The sequence below is a fragment of the Schistocerca nitens genome, chromosome 5, assembly GCF_023898315.1.
Source record: "Schistocerca nitens isolate TAMUIC-IGC-003100 chromosome 5, iqSchNite1.1, whole genome shotgun sequence".
In the NCBI taxonomy this organism is placed as follows: Eukaryota; Metazoa; Arthropoda; class Insecta; order Orthoptera; family Acrididae; genus Schistocerca; species Schistocerca nitens.
In genome coordinates this window covers 171,672,723-171,695,251 of record NC_064618.1, presented here as the reverse complement: position 1 = coordinate 171,695,251, position 22,529 = coordinate 171,672,723, and positions in this window count along the sequence as shown.

Below are 22,529 nucleotides of genomic sequence, written 5' to 3'. Positions count from 1 at the left end.
CCCATAGTGCTCAGAGCCATTTGAACCATTTTTTAGATACAACACCTTTCCCTTACGTTCATTTGAAAACAGACAATAATAATAACAAATCAAATAATAACAAATCATTGTTTACGTAGAGTACATAACAGCTTTAGTGTTACAACATCCATGCACACGCCGCATGTCGCGTACGAGGTGCGACAGTAAAGTAATGAGACCGATTTTCTTTGAAAGAGGTGAAGACCCTGCAGGTTTGCGTAGGCACAATATCTTTGACCATAGTCTACAAGCTGCTTCTACTCCAAGTAGCACATCGATGCAACTGCTCAGTCGTGAGTTGTGCTGTAATACGTTAACACGTGTTTGTGTCTCTCGTCGCGGAAATGGAACCGCATAATATTGCGCAACGGTATGCCATTTCTTTTTGCGTTAAATTAGGTGTAAACGCGACGACAACTTACGGTGAGCTTAAGAATGCTTTTGGAGAGGAGGTTATGTCAAGAGCACAAGTTTTTCGTTGGCGTAAAATGTTTAGTGAAGGCAGAACGAATGTTGAAGATGAAGACCGCAGTGGACGACCATCAACGTGACGGACGGATGTCAACTTGGCCAGGGTGCGTGAACTCGTACGATCTGGTCGAAGATTATCCGTGAAAATGATTGCAGAAGTCCTGAACATCAATCGAGAAACGGTTCGTCTAATAATAACTGAAGATCTTGGTATGAGAAAGATTTGTGCAAAAATGGTCCCCAAAAATCTCACACCACAACAGCGAGAAACACGGAAAAATATGGCAGCCGATCTGTTAGAGCAAACGAAAATCAATCCAGAATTGTTGAGCCGTGTTATCACTGGTGATGAAAAGTTGTTTTTTTTTTTCACTACAATCCAGAGACAAAACGCCAAAGTTCGCAATGGTGCTCAAAGGGATCACCCAGACCAAAAATAGCTCGCATGACAAAGTCAAAAGTGGTATGCATGCTTGTGTGCTTCTTTGATTCCAAGGGAATTGTTCATAAAGAGTGGGTGCCTCCTGGACAACCAGTTAACCAATATTACTACAATGAAATTTTAGAAAGACTTCGTAAAAGAGTTCTTCGTGTCCGTGCCAACATTGCTGATAATTGGATTCTGCGTCACGATAATGCGCCATCCCGTACTGCTCTGTCAGTACACCAACCTCAAAACAAATTTCAGTACTACCACAGCCACCTGATTCACCATATATCGCTCCGTGCGACTTTTTTCTATTTCCAAGACTCAAAACGGCGGTCAAGGGACACCATTTTCAAACAACGCAAGATGACGAGGGTCTTGGAGGATATTACAGAAGATGAGCTCCAGAAATGTTACCATCAGTGGCAGAAGCGCTGGAAAAAGTGTGTGCAATCAGAAGGGTACTACTTTGAAGGAGACAACACTAAACTTGACTAAAACGGTAAGCAACTTGTTTTTTTCACATTAGTCTCATTACTTTACTGTCGCACCTCGTAAATTATCGGATTTACTGTTTTACCATATAGACAAACACTCAAACGTGAACTACAGTTCTTTTGTTTGGGACATATGTATTGAGAAATAAATTAAAAATAATTTTATTCCTTAGTCGTAAAGAAAAGAAAATATAGTATCAGGAAATCGTCATCCAAACTTTCCAAAAGAGGGTCACTTTTGCTCCACTATCAGCTCATAGCCGGCCTCTGTAGTCGAGCGGTTCTAGGCGCTTCAGTCCGGAACCACACGGATGCTACGGTCGCAGGTTCGAATCCTGCCTCGGACAAGGATGTGTGTGATGTCTTTAGGTAAGTTAGGTGTAAGTAGTTCTAAGACTAGGAGACTGATGACCTCAGATGTTAGTCTCATAGTGCTTAGAGTCATTTGAACCATTTTATCAGCTCATATGGTGTCACAGCTCTCCCATTGGCCATATCTCAAACTGCGTCCCGTGGATTTGGCCAGGAAATGAACAGTTCAAAATAACGCGTAAACGAGTGACATACAGTTCCCAGTACGTTAATGTTAAATCCATATAATGGTAAGGATGCAAAGCACTAAGAAACAGAAGTGCTATCCGAAAGTGACAGAAACATTGTAGTAAATTTGTTCAGGGAATCTGTGAATCTGTTCATAATTGTAACAAATGTTCCTACACAAAACTATGAACAGTGTTACTGGTATAGTGTAGTCTAAATGAAAATTGGTGCAGATAGTATTTCATGCACCTTAAAATAGACGGCCCTGGCCGGTGTACTGGTTGCCTGTCTTAAGACGCATGAAATATTATCCACGCCAGTTTAATTTAGCCCACCTACAAACGATTACCACTTAGCTTGTCACCAGTGCCGATCTTTGTAATTTAACTGACAAACAAGTACAAGTGATTTTGTTTGTGATCTTACACGGGTCTGTACCGCGTGGATTATCACCTTGCCACTAGCTTGATTAGATATATATTTTTTACTGAAGTTGGTTCCACTGTCAGGCATTATAATACAACTACAGGCTTAATATAATAACTAGATTTTTTTCTACCAGCAGATAAAAAAGTGCGTCAGTTCGATGAATACTGCACAATGAAATTCTGGACCTCTTCGTTGCGAATTAATTTCATGAAATGCATCTCTCCAAACGAAACACTAGACTCTATTACGCGTATTTAATTGACCTAACATATCGGATTAAATGCGAAAATCCACAGTAAACCTGTTACCAAGTAACTTACTCAGTACAGGGAAAATGTTACATGTTCTACAGCTTATATTACCTGTAGCATCAAATTGACTGCCACGTTCTGTTAATTAATCCGCGCGCAGATGGGAGCTTGGCCTTGCGTGTGCTATTTCAAATCTAGTTTCATTGCTCGCAGAAGGCCCTTCCTCCGCAGGAAATTCTGATACAGTAGGAACACAAATAACCCACAAATTTGAGAAGCTTCCAAACTAATGAGGTGGTACTCATCCATTGCGTGAGGTGTAATTATCTGAAAAATCCGGAGAAAAATTACAGCTGAAAATTTCTGGTGAAACAAGAGAGAAGTTACTAGAGGATAGTGGATGCTCGGGCACCAGTCTATCAAGTTCCTGATCGTAGTGATCTACAGCCATTTTATGTGTTCTGTGTATCACCACTCTAAAATCGTTTGTTTATTTTTTCAGGGTCACATTTAATTTTCTGGTCGGTCGTTTATCTGCAGACGTAAGTTCCGCCATTTCCACATTATATTGTGTTCCTATGTTTCTTGTCTGTTCCATCATCATCATCATCATCATCATTTAAGACTGATTATGCCTTTCAGCGTTCAGTCTGGAGCATAGCCCCCTTATAAAATTCCTCCATGATCCCCTGTTCAGTGCTAACATTGGTGCCTCTTCTGATGTTAAACCTATTACTTCAAAATCATTCTTAACCGAATCCAGGTACCTTCTCCTTGGTCTGCCCCGACTCCTCCTACTCTCTACTGCAGAACCCATGAGTCTCTCGGGTAACCTTGCTTCTCCCATGCGTGTAACATGACCCCACCATCTAAACCTGTTCGCCCTGACTGCTACATCTATAGAGTCCATTCCCAGTTTTTCTTTGATTTCCTCATTGTGGACACCCTCCTTCCATTGTTCCCATCTACTAATACCTGCAATCATCCTAGCTACTTTCATATCCGTAACCTCAACCTTGTTGATAAGGTAACCTGAATCCACCCAGCTTTCGCTCCCATACAACAAAGTTGGTCGAAAGATTGAACGGTGCACAGATAACTTAGTCTTGGTACTGACTTCCTTCTTGCAGAAGAGAGTAGATCGTACCTGAGCGCTCACTGCATTAGCTTTGCTACACCTCGCTTCCAGTTCTTTCACTATGTTGCCATCCTGTGAGAATATGCATCATAAGTACTTGAAACCGTCCACCTGTTCTAACTTTGTTCCTCCTATTTGGCACTCAATCCGTTTATATTTCTTTCCCACTGATATTACTTTCGTTTTGGAGATGCTGATCTTCATACCATAGTCCTTATATTTCTGATCTAGCTGTGAAATATTACTTTGCAAATTTTCAATCGAATTTGCCATCACAACTAAGTCATCCGCATATGCAAGACTGCTTATTTTGTGTTCACATATCTTGATCTCACCCGGCCAGCCTATTGTTTTAAACATATGATCCATAAATAATATGAACAACAGTGGAGACAGGTTGCAGCCTTGTCTTACCCCTGAAACTACTCTGAATCATGAACTCAATTTACCGTCAACTCTAGCTACTGCCTGACTATCCATGTAAAGACCTTTAATTGCTTGCAAAAGTTTGCCTCCTATTCCATAATCTCGTAGAACAGACAATAACTTCCTCCTAGGAACCTGGTCATATGCCTTTTCTAGATCTATAAAGCATAGATACAATTCCCTGTTCCACTCATAACACTTCTCCATTATTTGCCGTAAGCTAAAGATCTGGTCCTGACAACCTCTAAGAGGCCTAAACCCACAGTGATATTCATTCAATTGGTCCTCAACTAATACTCGCACTTTCCTTTCAACAATACCTGAGAAGATTTTACCAACAACGCTGATTAAAGAGATACCTTTGTAGTTGTTACAATCTTTTCTGTTTCCATGTGTAAAGATTGGTGTGATTACTGCTTTTGTCCAGTCTCATGGAACCTGTCCCGACTCCCAGGCCATTTCAATTATCCTGTGTAGCCATTTAAGACCTGACATTCCACTGTATTTGATGAGTTCCGACTTTCCGACTGAATTTCATCCACCCCAGCTGCTTTATTGCTCTGCAATCTATTGACCATTTTCTCCACTTCCTCAAATGTGATCCTATTTCCATCATCATTCCTTTCCCATTCTGCCTCGAAATCTGAAACATTGCTGATCGTATTTTCACCTACATTGAGCAACTCTTCAAAATATTCCCTCCATCTGCCCAAGGCATCCACAGGATTCACCAGCAGTTTTCCTGACCTGTCCAAAATACTTGTCATTTCCTTCTTACCTCCCTTTCGAAGACTGCTAATTACACTCCAGAATGGTTTTCCAGCAGCTTGACCCATAGTCTCCAACCTGTTTCCAAAGTCTTCCCAAGATTTTTTCTTGGGTGCTGCAATTATCTGTTTGGCTTTGTTTCTTTCTTCAACATAACTTTCTCTGTCTACCTGAGTTCTAGTATGTAGCCATTTTTGATACGCCTTCTTTTTCCTTTTACAGGCTGTCTTGACTGTGTCATTCCACCAAGCTGTTTGCTTCATCCTACTTTTACACACTACTGTTCCAAGACATTCTTTAGCCACTTCTAGTACTGTGTCCCTGTACCTTGTCCATTCCTTTTCCAATGACTGTAATTGACTACATTCAACTAACTGGTACCTTTCTGATATCGCTGTTATGTACTTGTGCCTGATTTCCTTATCCTGAAGTTTCTCCACTCTTATCCTCCTACATATGGACCTGACCTTCTGCACTTTCGGCCTCACAATCCCAATTTCACTGCGGATTAAATAATGATAAGTGTCATCAAAGAATCCCCTGAATACACGTGTGTCCCTCACAGCCTTCCTGAATTCCTGATCTGTTATTATATAGTCAATGACAGATCTGGTTCCCCTGCCTTCCCAAGTATACCGGTGAATGTTGTTATGTTTAAAAAAGGAGTTTGTGATTACTAAGCCCATACTGGCACAGAAATCCAAGAGTTGTTTCCCGTTCCTGTTGGCCTCCATATCCTCTCCAAATTTACCCATAACCTTTTCATACCCTTCTGTTCGATTTCCAATCCTGGCATTAAAATCACCCATGAGCAGAACACTGTCCTTGTCCTTTAACAACTACATCACTGAGTGCCTCATAAAAACTATCCATCTTATCTTGATCTGTCCCTTCACAATGCGAATATACTGACACAATCCTAACTTTCTTGCTAGACACTGTCAAATCTATCCACATCAGTCGTTCCTTTACATACCTTACTGCAACTACGCTGGGTTCCATTTCTTTCCTGATGTAAAGCCCTACACCCCATTGTGCTATTCCTGCTTTGACTCCTGACAGGTAGACCTTGTATTCTCCCACTTCCTCTTCTTTCTCACCCCTTAACCGAATGTCACTAACAGCTAAAACGTCCGGCCCCATCTTACTTGCAGCCTCTGCCAGCTCTACTTTCTTCCCAGAGTGGCCCCCATTGATATTAATAGCTCCCCATGTCATTACCATTTGTTTGCCAGGTCGTATCTTAGGAGTCCCTGGTTTGTCAGTTAGAGGTGGGACTCCGTCACCTCCAAAGGTCCGAGGCATTTTGCTCTGATTGTTGCCAGCATCATATTTAAAGTACCAGGGAAGCAGGTTGCTAGCCTTACTTGCTCCGAGTCCCATTGAGTTTTACCCCTAACGGTTGAGGGACTAACCGGTGTATTTGGTAGTCTTTGGCGTATGAGCACAAAGGTGACCACGACTCAGAATATGTCCGAGATGCCCAGCCTTATTCCAAAGTAACTGGTATCCCGACTGTCGGGACCACTTACTTGGCCACTCATACGTTGCCCGTGGTTCATGAACTAGGACATGACTACAGGAACCCACACCATGTCTGTTCCATAAAGAAAGAAAAAAAACCTTTATTTTTCGATATAGTTGTGGTTCTGTAGATAATAGTCTTGCTTGTTAATTTCACAGAAAGTGCGTCCTTCTTCTATAACCTCTATTACTTCGTTCATTAGCCACTTCTTTCAATCTCCAGAGAAGAAAGAGATTACTCAGTTACTTGCAACAGGTGAACTATCAGTCACAATATAGTCACTGAGTTTACTTGTGACAGTATACTTGTGAACGACTACTATTCTGTCCTTATTTCAGAATAGTCATTATAGTTTTAATTTTAATACTAGAATTATTATTTACTGTCGTGATGAGCACATTTATGGATCGTTTTAAAACCAGTTCATGAAATAACATAATAATTTTTGTAGCATACAGCTACTATAGGATCTTTACTTATTCTGGCCAAGATATAACTGTTTGTTTTCCTTCAACTTGATATTTCAAACTTTATAGCTTTCTTTGGCTTAATTTTCTTAGTTCAGAAACTGACATATTATGCCCAGTCATTTAATACTGCGTGGCGGTTAGTGCTACAGCTACCTAAGAGTCGCCGCAGTCCCTGTGCGAAAGTGCCTGCGTTGACTTCATTGTTTCTCTCGCTTCTAAAGGAAGCGTTTATGTGAATATTTTATTAACTATTCAGGGTTTTTCTGTCCACAATTCGGAGTATGTGCTTACGCAAAGAACTTTGTGGCGTTCAGTGATGGATTGCTATGAATTAATGCCTTGTTGGGGGTCGAAAGAATCAGGAAATCTGGGCAACAAAGTGAGATATGTCTTACATGAGGACTTGGGAGTTAAGTAAACACAACGAATTCACCTTCTTTAAAGGACAAATAAAGCTTAGTTATTTAACGCTTGTTCCTAGCATGTACTGTCTGGCACTTTATTTGAGATCCCGAAAGTACTCGTAGATGCCAAAAATTGTATTGCATTATTTTTTTCATCCCGAGGAAGGAGGTTCGCAACTAAAAACCCTTGAATAAGTAGCATTTTGTATCTCCAGAAGAGCTACTTGTTCACCATTTATTACAGCGCTCCGTTCATGTAACTACTCGCATAAAGGATGGGCAGATACAGTCTGAAAACCTTGTAATGGCGTTACGGGAGATTTTGTGCTAACAGCCAACTGTTAAGAAAAAATTAATATATTTGAGTTATTTGACATTGAAGTTAGCCAATCAGGCTGTCGAACGCCAACTCAATCAGCCTGCCAGAGACAGCGTCGTCAAAGGTTTTCTTCGTTTCGTTTCCTCAAACTGAACGAACGTAGCTTTAGCTCTCCCAGCACAAATTTGTCACTTCCAACAAAGCCAGACTTTAACTGGTAATGAGCATTTGAACTAGTGGTAACACATGGAGTCACAAATGTCTGTTCATTACCACATTTTAATGCTAGCAATTGCTTGAATTGGCGCGCGGTGCTACCTGATTGGTTAACTCTAATGCTAAATAGGTCGGAAACAGGTCTACGTATCGCATATTTTTCTTGACTATCATTTCTCAGCACAACCCTTATAAGCTTTTCAAACTCTTTCTGACCATTCTGTGTAATTACATTTCGAAATGCGCGTCACCGCATGTTTATCGCAGCCGAGGAAAATGGCGAACACTACCATAAATCAGCTTCCAACATCGGTGTTCCTAAAGCCGATACACAGTTGAGTGTTCTACATCTACATCTACAAGGATACTCTGCAAATCACATTTAAGTGTCTGGCATGGGGTTCATCGAACAACAATCAGAATTCTCCGTTATTCCTGTCTAGTATCGCGCGGAAGAAAACGAACACCTATGTTTGTCCGTGCGAGCTCTTATTTCCCTTATTTTATTATGGTGATCGTTTCTCCCTATGTAGGTCGGCGGAAGAGAAAATTGTTGATTGACATTTCGAGAGAAGATTCCGCCGCAACGAAAAACGCCTTTGTTTTAGTGATGTCCACCCCAAATCCTGTATCATTTCAGTGTCTCTCTCTCCCCTATTTCACGGTAATACAAAAGAGTGCTGCCCTTTGAAATCCGGTTTCGCAGGACAGAGCGGATCAGGTTGTGGAATGGGGCCAAAATCAGTTGCTGTTAGTTGCATAAACATACAAACTTTATTTTTCTAAAACACTTAATCACACATGCCCTTAAAAGAATTCAGAAAAAATACGGCGGAAGGCCAGAACACAAGTTATTAAAATTGCCTTAAGGTGTGCACACGGCTGACGACCTTAGTTACAAATAGAAGAACTGTGGGCTTAAGGCCTAGATAACAAGAATTTCAGTTTTAAACAAATGACCTTTCAAATTTTAATTTAAGACGGCTGAAGGCCTTATCTTAAAATATTTCACGTATAAGTTCGGCCGAAGGCCACATACTGAACATTGAACAAATTAATATACGGCTGAAGGCCTCGGACAGTACTTGAGACTAAAAGAAAATCACAATCCAAAACAACGGAACAGTGGTGCTCAGAAGTGTTCCAAGGGTCGACCTGGGGAGGAAACTCTAACATCAGTTTAGGTGAGACAGGCAGCCAAGCGTAATACTAAGTAATCGGATGGCAACCCGACCCAAGGACAGCTGAAGGAACGACCAACAACCTGGTTAATTCCCTTCCGCCGACCAACGGCACGACCACGCAAAATATCAGCCGAGGACGAAGATGCCAGAGGCACTACGTCTTCAAAACTGGCGTCTAAAAACAGCCAAGGCACGATAACCACTCAAAAATATGAACAACACCAAAGGCTGTCGAACTAAACGCGGTACCGTACAGCATCAGCGCGACAAAGAGAAACACACTGCGGAACACTACGCTAATGACCTCGCCGTGGAGACTTCCTCGTTGCTCTGTCCCAACCGACCGACTGCCTACTCCAGCACGCAGACAGCTTTAACATAACTGCTCAGACGAAATCACACAAGTTAGACACAGTTCCACGAAAACACTTCAACCACATCTCGAACAATCCCAAAAGCAATCACTGTGAAATAACAAGGACGAATCACAATTCGACACACACGGAGAACCCATAAGAGGTCAGCTACCAAATACATGTCGTCCGATGTGACGACCACTCGAACGCCCAACTAAAGTCGTCCCCACTCAAGTCATGTGCCGGCCGCGGTGGTCTCGCGGTTCTAGGCGCGCAGTCCGGAACCGTGCGACTGCTACGGTCGCAGGTTCGAATCCTGCCTCGGGCATGGATGTGTGTGATGTCCTTAGGTTAGTTAGGTTTCAGTAGTTCTAAGTTCTAGGGGACTGATGACCACAGCAGTTGAGTCCCATAGTGCTCAGAGCCATTTTGAACCATCAAGTCATGTGTGTCGCAAACGGCCGGGCGAGTCTTGGCTGTCCGGACTTCACTGCAACTCCATCCCGACTCCTTGAGGTCCGTTCGGAACTCGGAGACACGACGGCCCGGACACACTGACTAGGGCCCAACCATGCAGAGGGAACAGTTGCCCATTGGCCACCTGACATCTCTGTACAAGGAAGGAACCGACCCACGTCCGACAAGATGACCAACTGACGAGGCCCAGAAACGGCCAAAAGACCAAATACACATCGCCCGATGAGACGACCGACCGAACGACCGACCACCGGTTGTTCCCGCTCCAGTCTCATTCCGTCGGAGAGTTCATGTGTGTCGCCAGCGGTCGGCGAGCACTGGCTGTCCGCACCTCACTGGCGCCCCGTCCCAACTGCTTCGACAGAGGACGACCCGGAAATACTAGCTGTCGCTCCAGAGGTAGTACGACAGTGCACTTATCAATAAGCGCCGCTGCTACCACTCACGGGTAAGCAATCCAGCAACTTAGTGACGTCAGTAAATCGAATAAGAAACGAGGCGACAGTACCGTAAAGACAGGATGACAAGCAATAAACGGCACGAACACGAGCCGCGCATTGCTCACTCTTCTTTGAACTTTTTCGGTGTACCCCATCAGGTAAGGATCCCACACCGCGGAGCAGTATTCTAAAAGAGCACGGACAAGGGTAGTTAGATAATCTCTTTAGTAGACCTGTTACATTTTCTAAGTGTCGTGCCAATAAAGCGCAGTTTTTGGTTACCCTTTCCCACAACACTTTTAGTGTTCCTTCCAATTTAAGTTGTACGTAATTGTCATTCCTAGCCATTTATTGAAATTTACGGTCTTGAGCTTTGACTGGTTTATCCCGTAAACGAAGTTTAACGGATTCCTTATAGCACTCATGTGCATGGTCTCACACGTTTCGATATTTAGGGTCAATTGCCAATTTTATACAGTAATCTTTACTAAAGCGTATTGCAATTTGTGTTGATCTTCTGATGACTTTACTAAACGATAATCGACAGAACCGTATGCAAACGACAGCTACTCAGATGGTCTCCTAAATCTTATACAGGGTGTTACAAAAAGGTACGGCCACACTTTCAGGAAACATTCCTCACACACAAAGAAAGAAAATATGTTATGTGGACATGTGTCCGGAAACGCTTACTTTCCAAGTTAGAGCTCATTTTATTACTTCTCTTCATATGACATCAATCACAGCAACAGAACGTACCAGCGTGACTTCCAACACTTTGTTACAAGAAAATGTTCAAAATGTCCTCCGTTAGCGAGGATACAAGCATCCACCCTCCGTCGCATGGAATCCCTGATGCGCTGATGCAGCCCTGGAGAATGGCGTATTGTATCACAGCCGTCCACAATACGAGCACGAAGAGTTTCTACATTTGGTACCGGGGTTGCGTAGACAAGAGCTTTCAAATGCCCCCATAAATGAAAGTCAAGAGGGTTGAGGTCAGGAGAGCGTGGAGGCCATGGACTTGGTCCGCCTCTACCAACCCATCGGTCACCGTATCTGTTGTTGAGAAGCGTACGAACACTTCGACTGAAATGTGCAGGAGCTCCATCGTGCATGAACCACATGTTGTGTCGTACTTGTAAAGGCACATGTTCTAGCAGCACAGGTAGAGTATCCCGTATGAAATCATGGCGGTGAATCGAGGAAATACAGTACATACTGACGAAACTAAAATGAGCTCTAACATGGAAATTAAGCGTTTCCGGACACATGTTCACATAACATATCTTATTTATTTGTGTGTGAGGAATGTTTCCTGAAAGTTTGGCCGTACCTTTTAGTAACACCCTGGATAAGGAACAGAAGTGGGCCTATAACACGCAGGTAATACTTCTGATTTACTCGATGACTTTCCGTCAATTACTACGAACTATGACCTCCCTGATAGAAAATGACGAACCCAGTCACATAACTGAAACGATATTCCATAAGCACGCAATTTCACTACAAGCCGCTTGTGTGGTACAGTGTCAAAAGCCTTCCAGAAATACGGAACCAATTTGAAATTTCTTATAAATAGCACTCAACACTTCGTGCGGGTAAAGAGCTACTTGCGTTTCACAAGAACGATGATTTTTAAATCCATGTTGACTGTGTATCAATAGACCTTTTTCTTCTAGGTAATTCATAATGTTGGAACACAATATATTTTCCAGAATCCTGCTGCATATCGACTTAAATGATATGGGCCTCTAATTTAGTGGATTACTCCTACTACCTTTCTTGAATATCGGTGTGACCCGTGAAACATTCCAGTCTTTGGGTATGGATCTTCCCTCGAGCGAACGGTTGTATACGATCGTGAAGTATGGAGCACACTCTGAAAGGAACCTAATTGGAATACACTCTGGACCGGAAGATTTGGTTTTGTTAAGTGATTTAAGTTGCTCCACTTCTCCGAGGATATCTATTTCTACGTTACTCATGTTGGCAGCTGTCATTGATTTGAATTCTGGAATATTTAATTCGTCTTCTTTGGTGAAGGAATTGCGGAAGGCTGTGTTTAGTACCTCTGCATTGGCAGCACTGTCTTCGGTAGTATCTCCATTGCTATTGCGTGGAGAAAGCATTGATTGTGTCTTGCCGCTAGCATACTTCACATACAACCAGAATCTCTTTGGATTTTGTGCCATGTATCAAGACAAAGTTTCGTTGTGGAAACAACTACAAGAATCTCGCACTGAAGTTTATTATTCGCGGGGACCCATGAACTAACTGCTCGAAATAATTTTCAGAGAATGCGTTTGGCACAATTTCGGTTGATGTTTAATGTGTACCTCCGGCATTAAACATGTATTTTTGCCAACATATCGAGGGTAAATGAAAGTCACCTCCAACTATAATTAAATGAGTGGGATACGTTTTTGAAATCAAGTTTTCTTTAAACCTTTCAGCAGTTGTATCATCTGAATTGGGAGGTCGGTAAAACGATCCAATTATTAGTTTACTTCGATTGCTAAGAATGACCTCTGCCCATACTAACTCACAGAAACTATCTACTTCAATGTGGCGACAAGGTAAACTACTTCTAAAACCAACAAACACGCCACCAGCAACTGTGTTTAGCCTATTATTTCGGATCACCGTTAGATTCGTCGCAAAAATTTCGGTTGAACTTATCTTCGGCTGTAGTCAGCTTTTAGTGATTATAATGATTTGAGCATCAGAGCTTTCTATTAGCGCTTGGAGCTCTGGTACTTTCCCAACATAGCTACGACAGTTTACCACTGTTATACCAGTGGTTCCTGTATCTACGTTCTTCCTGTGTTCGGCCAGTACTCTTCGTGACTGAAGCCCTTTTCGGTTTTCCCAAGACCCTCTAACCAAAAAACCGCCCAATCGACGCAGCGCCTGCTACTCGTGTAGCCGCCTGCTGCGTGTAGTGGACACCTGACCTATTGAACGGAAACCGAACCCTACCGTTCTATGGCGCAAATCGAGAAATCTGCAGCCTACACGGTCGCAGAACCGTCTGTCGCTCCACTCGGCTCTGTATCAGAGGTCTGCAATCGGTCCTTTCAACTATAGTGCAAATGGTCAACTCTCCCTTCATCTCGTAAGCAAGACTGGCAGCCTTCATCTGTTATCCGCTCGAAAACAGAGAGAATCTCTTCCGATCCAAAGTGACACTCATCATTGGTACTGAAGTGTGCCACCACCTGCAGTTGGCTGCACCCTGTGCTCTTCATGGGAGGACCCGTTCCTCATCTGGAATGACTCCGCCCGGTATGCACACGGAGTGCACACTGTTTTTCTTCCCCTTCTTGGCAGCCATATCCCTGAGGGACCCCATTATGCGCCTAAAACTGGAGCGTACCCAGTGTTGTACCAAGATGTCTTTAATGGTAGCTTCAAAAATAAACAAAGAATCTCTAGCTCCTAACTGACACATATCTAGCGCAGCTACTCATTTTTGAGTATGCAATTTTTCCACGTAGTTGTTTCAATGGCCCATGGTTCTGTGTTCTCTATCATAGCTGGGAAATCTTCTTGTAAATGCATCTCATTTTCATTGTAATCAGAAGAAAAGTCATTTTTCGATGATGGCTTGCTGTTGTGTGATGTCCTTAGGTTAGTTAGGTTTAAGTAGTTCTAAGTTCTATCGGCAGTCCCCATAGATGTTAAGTCCCATAGTGCTCAGAGCCATTTGAACCATTTTTTTTTTCGACGGTTCAAAAGATGATTTCTAAGGGGTTGGCATGGAAGATATTAAGCATCTCGGGTTTTTTTCCTCAACAGTTCTGAGGAGCAACCTATTGTGTTTATTACTCAGCTTTTGTCTACTCCAGCTAAGTGACGAAGCCCACCTGGTTCTCTTTGTCGCTGTAAGAAGATTCTATCTTCTTTGAGTTCCATTAATTGTAGTGGATCGGCGTGTGCAATGTCAAGCAAATCATCAAACTTGTTGACAAACTCTTGTCGGCGCTGCTCAAGAAACGTTTTGGGTTTTTTCTCCATTTTTTTTGAAACTCCCTTCAACTTTGATATAGGTTTACTAGTTTCTTTACACACTTAAGGAAAGATTTGGTAGGTAAACGCTTCTTTTACCAAAAGATAATACGTTCACGAATAGTGACGTCTGTATCTTCGCTGACTTATAAATCACGTCACGGTTAGCATATAATAAAACTGCCTGAACTTGTCCATTAGAGGGCAGTGTTGAACCCTTTATTTTATGTTTTATAGCACGTATAGAAAACATGCACTTCTTAGGACTATTGTATAATTCCACTGACATGTTCACTGATTGACAACAGTAAATTTACTGACAACTTTACAAACACATCAGTTCGAGAGTGTGCGCTCGTCTTAACAAGTACGCCGACCGGACATGTTCATTCAGTACAAGTCGGCACGGGTTGCCGAAGTCTTACATTTTATTTACAATTGTTTCGGACATCGTACAAATTAAGAGGGTACTCGTTAAAAAAAAATATTCGGATTTTTTTTTTTTTGGGACGCACTGTATTTTTGTCATTCAGTCCAATCATATGCATTGGTTGACATACTTATGGGTATCTAATGTATTGCTGGATTAGCTATTACCTGAAGTACTACATCTGTTGAGCTTTACCCTTCGCACGTGCATTATATCTCCACGTCTCTAACAGATACTTCAATTACACCGAATGGGATGGCGAGGTAGTTCATTAATTTGGAAACCCAACGATTCAGTTTCCTATTGGAGTCAGGTGAGGTAGAGCCAAAGGGGTGAGAAGCAATACATATCGCGCTTGCTTAGTAATCGAATGACTCTCCTGGTGTACATTTGTGGTAACTTTTATTAAGGAAAGAAATGAATTATCAAACTAATTTTATAGAGGCTTTTTCATGTAACTTAACTAATTCCAACCAGGGTTTGAATCTCTACGTAAGAATTAATTGGATTTCGATTTCTTAAAATTTTGATTTGCCCTTTTTCTCGCAAAATTTTCGGAAGCACATCTTGTATCATAGCTGAATGGCTCGCTTGAAATCATCGCTTGTTGTTCAACAAATTACGTTTGACGAGATTCCGACGTAGCTCGTGTTTAGAATGTCACACAAAATGTTTTCGTACAAGGTATAGCATCCATACGTTCGTCCTCGCCGGCCAGGGTGGCCGAGCAGTTCTGGAACCGCGCGACCGCTACGGTCGCAGCTTCGAATCCTGCCTCGAGCATGGATGTGTGTGATGTCCTTAGGTTAGTTAGGTTTAAGTAGTTCTGAGTTCTGGGGGACTGATGACCTCAGAAAAGTCCTATAGTGCTCAGAGCCATTTTGAATCGTACGTCCTCACAGTCAGTGCAAAACAGAGTTGAGCACTGATGGTGAAGACGTACGTATCTGACTCTACACTTTGTGTGAAGACATTTTGCATGCCACCACTGGACTACGCCCGAAACGCGTCAAATACGATTTGTTGAATAAAAAGTACTGTTCGTTTCAAGCAACCCATTCACAACTGCATTAGAAGTGCTCTTGACGTATACTGTAGTCGCAGGCCTCAAAAAATGGTTCAAATGGCTCTGAGCACTATGGGACTCAACTGCTGTGGTCATAAGTCCCTAGAACTTAGAACCACTTAAACCTAACTAACCTAAGGACATTACACACATCCATGCCCGAGGCAGGATTCGAACCTGCGGCCGTAGCGGTCGTGCGGTTCCAGACTGTAGCGCCTTTAACCGCTCGGCCACTCCGGCCGGCTAGTCGCAGGCCTCCTACGCTGCTTTATGTTTTAACTTAAATTGATTATACTGGTTGCAAAAAAAAAAAAGTGTGTTGCCAAATTTTCTGGAAACACTCCTTACAAGTGTATAAATAAAATCTGTTGCATGGTCATGTGGCTGGGAACACTTTATTATCATGTTAGAGCTCATTTCCTACTTCTCTTCATAATCACATTAATCATGGGAAGTACACACAAACAGAACATACCAGTATTACAAGAAACTTTTACTTACCTGAAATGTTCAAAATACCCTCTTGGTAACGTTTGGTTAGAATGTACAGTAAGTTGTGATACGCAGGTTCACTGCCAGTGTTTGTTGTTCCAATTCAACGAAGATACTGTTGACGTGTGACTCACTTGACTGCTTGTTTTGAAATGCGACTTACCTCATTGCTCTAGTAGCATCAAGCACATAGCATAAACTGTTTAGTGTTCGTCACGCTGTTGATATCCGGTGCAGTGCCGTGGAAGTGTCACCAAATGCTGCACGGATTAACGGATGGTAGTGGTTCAGCGTTTCTATCGGGATGGATTTCAAGAACGACGGCGTCACGATAGGAGTACGTTTGAAACAACTGATCTAGGTCTTAGGAAGTAAGGGACGTTTGAGCCTACTACTGAAAAATAGGGGTGGCCTGGGTGGAAGAGGACGCCTCAGCTGGTGGAAGAACTTTTTCTTGTGTTTGACAATAGCCCTAGCACCAACGTAAGACAATTAGCTGTAACAAGTAATGTTGACCACCTGACTATCTGGAGGGCTCCAAAATGGAAATAAAGCCTCTACAGACCCATGTCCATGAAACGCATTTTCTTGCTCTATTTGTGAGGATTGATACCTGAAATTTCGGGCTTTCTTTTTTGTTGCTTCTTCATATATAGTCTTTTGTCTGGTTGATGAATATAGAGAACTTCAGCAAGACCATAGTTAGCCAAATGTAGTAAGGAATATGCAAGCTATTACCGACAAATACCATTGCCCTATTCATTTGTCTGAAACGTCACTTACTGAACGCCCTTTGATAAGTCTGTCAGCAACTTGCTTTTCACAATATTCGAGCAAACACTGCCGATATTTTGCAAGCTCGTCTATATATCGCTAGGAAGGGGCTTCCTGGGTTATTCACAGCCCCTGTCCGATTCAGTGCCACAGTTAGTGGTCACTCTCAGTGCAGATCGTGGGCCTTCACACTACACTGGCATCTTGAGAATCACATATCGTTCTATAACTCCTTTAACTTGCGTATAGTCATGAACCGAGTTTTGTACTGCTCATTCTGAAGACTGGGTAGGTGCCGCTCTTCATCTCTATACCTCATGTGCGAATCTCCTCATATCTGCACAAATACTGCTAACTACATCCATTTTAACCTGCTTACTGTGGTCGATCTTCGGTCTTCACTTACCCTCACCCCCTCCACATACACTACCATCTATTAACCAATCAAATATTCATTGAGGCCTCAAAATGTCTCCAAGAAACCAGTCCATTTCTTTTAAGTTGTGCTTGCAGTTTCTGCGCTTCATAAAATTGCCTAATTCACCATGTATCACCTTAACTAACTAGACTTTTGTTTTATTTTTATAGATGTTGCTGAAGATGGATAAAATACTAAACATGGGATTACAGCGCAGTCTCACTTCCTTTTTAACTAATGCATTTCTGCCATGTCATTCTACTCTTACAACTGACATCTCGTTTCTATGTAAGTAGCAAATGGCCAGTGGATACCTGTATGTACCCTTGATATCTTCAGAATTTCAAACAGTGTTGGACTGTACAAACAGTATTATCTGGGGAGGAATCGGACTGAGGAGAGATAAATGTGTGTTTCGTAGACACGTGGGAACTCGCGAGGCACAGTGTAGTAGAGAGTACGTTGCGAAAGCAAGTGTAGTTTTCAGTTTTCAAGTGTACAGAACTGCTAGTGAATAGGTAAGGTAACAGATACACAATCAAGAGTAAAGAAGGTCATATCATGTTTTGGCTTAGTCTTTCATGTACCTATTACAGTACCGAGTCATTTCGTTATGGTCTTCAGCCTGAAAACTGATTTAATGTAGCTCTCCATGTTAGCCCGTTGTATGGAAGTCCCTCCATCTCCCCATAACTACAACGACCTACTTATAACTGAACAAGTTTACTCAAGTCATGCCTTGGTCCCCTCTACAGTCCTCTCCATTTCTCTCTTCCCTTTACCACTTTGCTCCATTACCAACTCAACTACTCCTTTATGCCTAGGAGTGTGTCCTATCTATCTACCGCTTTTTTTTACACGAATTGTACTACAAAGTTTGTTTTCTCTCCTATCCATTTCAGTACACTTCATTAGTTGTCTGAGCTTCCCATCTAATCTCCGGTATAGAATAAATTAAACAGAGGCAATCAAAGGGAGTTTCTTCATGATAATGAAGAGCAGATACTCAGGAAGGTCCAGTGTGGGCGGCAATTATCATATGGTAGCAAACCTTTACGCTGGTATAATGAATTCCAGGTTTGGTCACCAGGTGCAAATCTGGCTCTCTGCAGCATCTCATCGACTTCTCCGGCGCTCATATCGGGCAGCGATTAATGAAATCAACATTATGCCTTTCTCACTTGTTTCAGCTGTGCTGCCAAAGTCCCGTTCCTAATCCATTATATATGGGAACATTTCTGTACGTCTTTCTTGTATTCACAGCTCAAGGTTTGCACCTAGTGGCCAAGATTGAAGCTATTTTTTTGTAGCGTAAATCGGTTCCGCGTTAACACTTTAGAATGTCTACCTGGTTTCGTTGCCTTATGATAGTTACAGCCCACACTGGAACTCTGTGAGTAGGTACGCTTCAATTATAATCTCCCGTTACATTTACTCATGCGAAAAGAATCGTCCCGAACTATCATGCTTGATGAGGGCCGCTAGGAACGTCTTTCAGGCACCTGCTACACATGGTGATGCGGCAGGACGTCCCCCCTTTCTGGTCATCTCATACACTTGGCGTTCGCCGGCCGCTGCGCAGATAACAGCTGCGGACGCGAAATGCGACCTCGTACATTAGCCGTCAGATATTCAAAGTCCCAACCCCGACGCACGTGCCGCTAACGCCGCCCTGTACACCGGCCCCGTGTCCATCACCGAAGAAGGACTCTCGAAAAGTGGAACAGTGGGCCGAGGTAAAAAATTGAAACATCCACGCCTCCTCCTTCGATACCGCTGCAGTGAGAGGCTATGAAGTAAATTAATGATCGCGGGCGAGCGTGTTGCTTTGCGAATGAATTGGGGCGCGCCTCTTCAGAGCGGCCGGGCGCGATCGGGCGCCGTGAATCACACGTATGGCGTCGCTGGAAGGCCTCCAGCGGCCTCCAGCGGCCTCCAGCCGCCGCCCCCGGCGATAGCAGCGCCCCGAGAGTTACGACCTCATCGCGGCGGCCCGTTATCCGCCGGGGACGTTCCAATTAATTTGAATGTGCCAGCAAGTTAGATTGGGGCCGCCAACCAGACCTGCTCATTTTATACAAATCCGCTCCTGCTTTTTTACACGCCGGCTCTCACGTTTCCCGTCCCTTTTATATTTGTCTTTTTTCCTCGGGCCGCTCTTCTTCCGCCGGCGATAGAGTTATAAGGAAGCTGCAGGCGCACGAATATTTCACTTGGCAACACGCTGATCCCTTGCTGCAGTTAAAACGCAGCCAGCGGAACAATTTCGATTTCCTACCCCACCCTTCCCTTGGTCCACTGCCCCCTCGAATCTCACCACAACTCATTCCACCCTCCAGATTCTCTGCCGTTCCTTTACAACCTAGCCACGTCCTTCCCGTTCCCACCCAGCCGCCACTCAACCCTCCCAAATGCTATACAGAGTGGGCAGTGTTCATCCTCGTACAGATAAATGTATTTCATTGGTGCTATAACTGCTCCTGAAAAGCAGTACACGTATTTCCGTAATGTACAAGTAGTAACAAAGAATGTGTTTCCCTTTATCACCATAACATTTGACTAGCACAATGCATCTTGCTCCATTATCACAATAGCATTTGACTAGCAAAATGCACCTTGCCCATAACTGATGTGTTTCAGTGCGTGTGTTCACATAGTTTCCTGTCCTTGGTGACTAATTTATATGATATAAAACCTTTCGTCCAAAGAATTCTTTGTTACAGCTCTCCAAGCTGCTTATTCTGCACAGGTCTCTTTATCTCTGCATAAATATTGCAACCTACATCCATTTCAAATTGCTTACTGTACAAATGCGGGATGTTTGTAAAATTAGTCAAACTTTTTCCCTTGTCACCAAATAGTTCCGTTGCATGTCAGAAATACTGTCAAGCGGTTTCGAAGTTTAATTTGTGTTGCAATTTATTTCAACCAATGCGCAGTGCCATATACCCTTTTCTACACGACCCTGTCATTGTTTGTGATATTCTGGTGTTTTCTGGCATCAGAAAAGTCATCTGTGCTGTATAAAAGCCTGTGAGCCCAATTACGATGCAGTTATCCACGATTTGTTATGTTAATGCACACTTGTTGAGCATAAAACCTGAATAAAAAGTTTAATAATCTGTACTATTGTTAGAGTTTCCTCATATGATCATTGTCTGGTGTTAAATGATGTTAACACTGGAAGAATCAGCATCCTTATGAGACTAGGACTTGATGAAAGTTGCTTCACTGAAAGCCTACAGAAGAAGACTGATGTGTATATTGCTAGTTCTGAGTTATTAATAAAGGATACAGTGAGAAGAGCATGCCAAAAGGATCAGATTAGAAGAAAGTAGCTAACTAAAACCAATAAGAACAACTGTTTGGTCACGGGCAACATCAAAATACTTTTCCCTGGCGTAAATAGTAATAATTTTTTGTTTTTTGCGTTTACCACACTTTCATTTTTTTAATGTACAAAGAACGTTTTTAGCTCAACCAGTATAACTAAAAAAGTTAAATTTGCTACAGACTTTGTACATACTATAACACAAATTTCTGCAGTCAAAATGTTTCAAAGTGCTTATACTGCCGAATGTGTTTAAATTTTTGTGAATTACAAATTGACAAATATTATACACAAAAATTAAAAAAAAAAAGTTGCGAGAGTTCTAGGACTTATATTAATAAACTGATAAACAGCTTTGTGTATCTCATCACTAAGAATAAGCTACAACATTCTGAAAGTAATAAGTGAAGTTCCACAGATGAAATGTTCCTCATGTGATGTGATGTGTTTTAGAAGTATCCAGCAACATCGTGATAGCATCATTTAACGAAAAAAAGATCGGAAAGATAGCAATAACATAATTACAAATCTACAAAATGTGGTTCAATTATCTGTCAAACAGTGAACGTTGCGTTACCTTATATGTACCCATTTATTTTCTTCCTCCCTCTCCCACCGCCACCCCTTTATTTTCTTCTCCGCCCTTAAGCCTTGCTTCCGAATGGAAGGATACATGTTAAATAATTGATTAAAAAAGTTAGTATTTGGGCTCAACGAAATCTTACAAGTAAAGCAGGATAATGTATGTGCAGCACCGACGACGGGCATTCAGTAAATAATTTTCCGAAAGATTTCTCTCACAATATATTTATTCACAAGGGGATGAATGTAAAAGTGGCCAAAAGTGTTTTTAAAGCAGATAGCTCTACATCATGATAGAAATATTGTCCCAGTTATCACTATTTAGTTCGTGCTGCACATGATGTAAAAATCAACCAATGCGTGATGCCATGCGCCCTTTTCTACATGACTGTGCCTTTGTTTGCAATATTTTACAGTTTATTTTTTGTTGCCACGGGAGAAGATATCGTGGAGTACAAAAGGCAGCGAGCCTATTTATGATGTGATTAATTACGAATTATTAAAGAAATGCACACATAATGGAACACAAAACCAGAACAAAATGTTTGATAACGTATCTTAGAAAAGACGTCCAAAGACAACATTTTGCTAAGCTGTTATTGTTAATATTTCCTCATGTGATGCTTGTCTGGTGTTCAATGATGGTAACACTGGAAGAACTAAGGCAATTATGGGACCAAGATTTGATCTAGGGTTCGTCATTGACAATTTGTTCAATAAGGCTGATGATTATGTCCAGTTCTGAAGTGTCAGTGAGGGATATAGCCGAAAGAGCACACCTGATCAGACCAGAAGAAAAGAGCAGCATGCAGACCTATAGTACCAAATATATGCTTATGGTCAATATAAAAGTGCATGTTTATGGCAAAATGCTATTAAAATCTTTTTCCTACATTTCCCACAACTTTCATTTATCAGCGTATAAGGAACATTTTCTGATGAAACTTTACAGATAAAAAGGTGACACTTGCTACAGACTTTTTTTTACATACTATAACACCGAACTGCTGTAGTACAAAAATTTTCAAAGTGCATTGCTATTAGATTTATTTAAATTTTTGTGAAA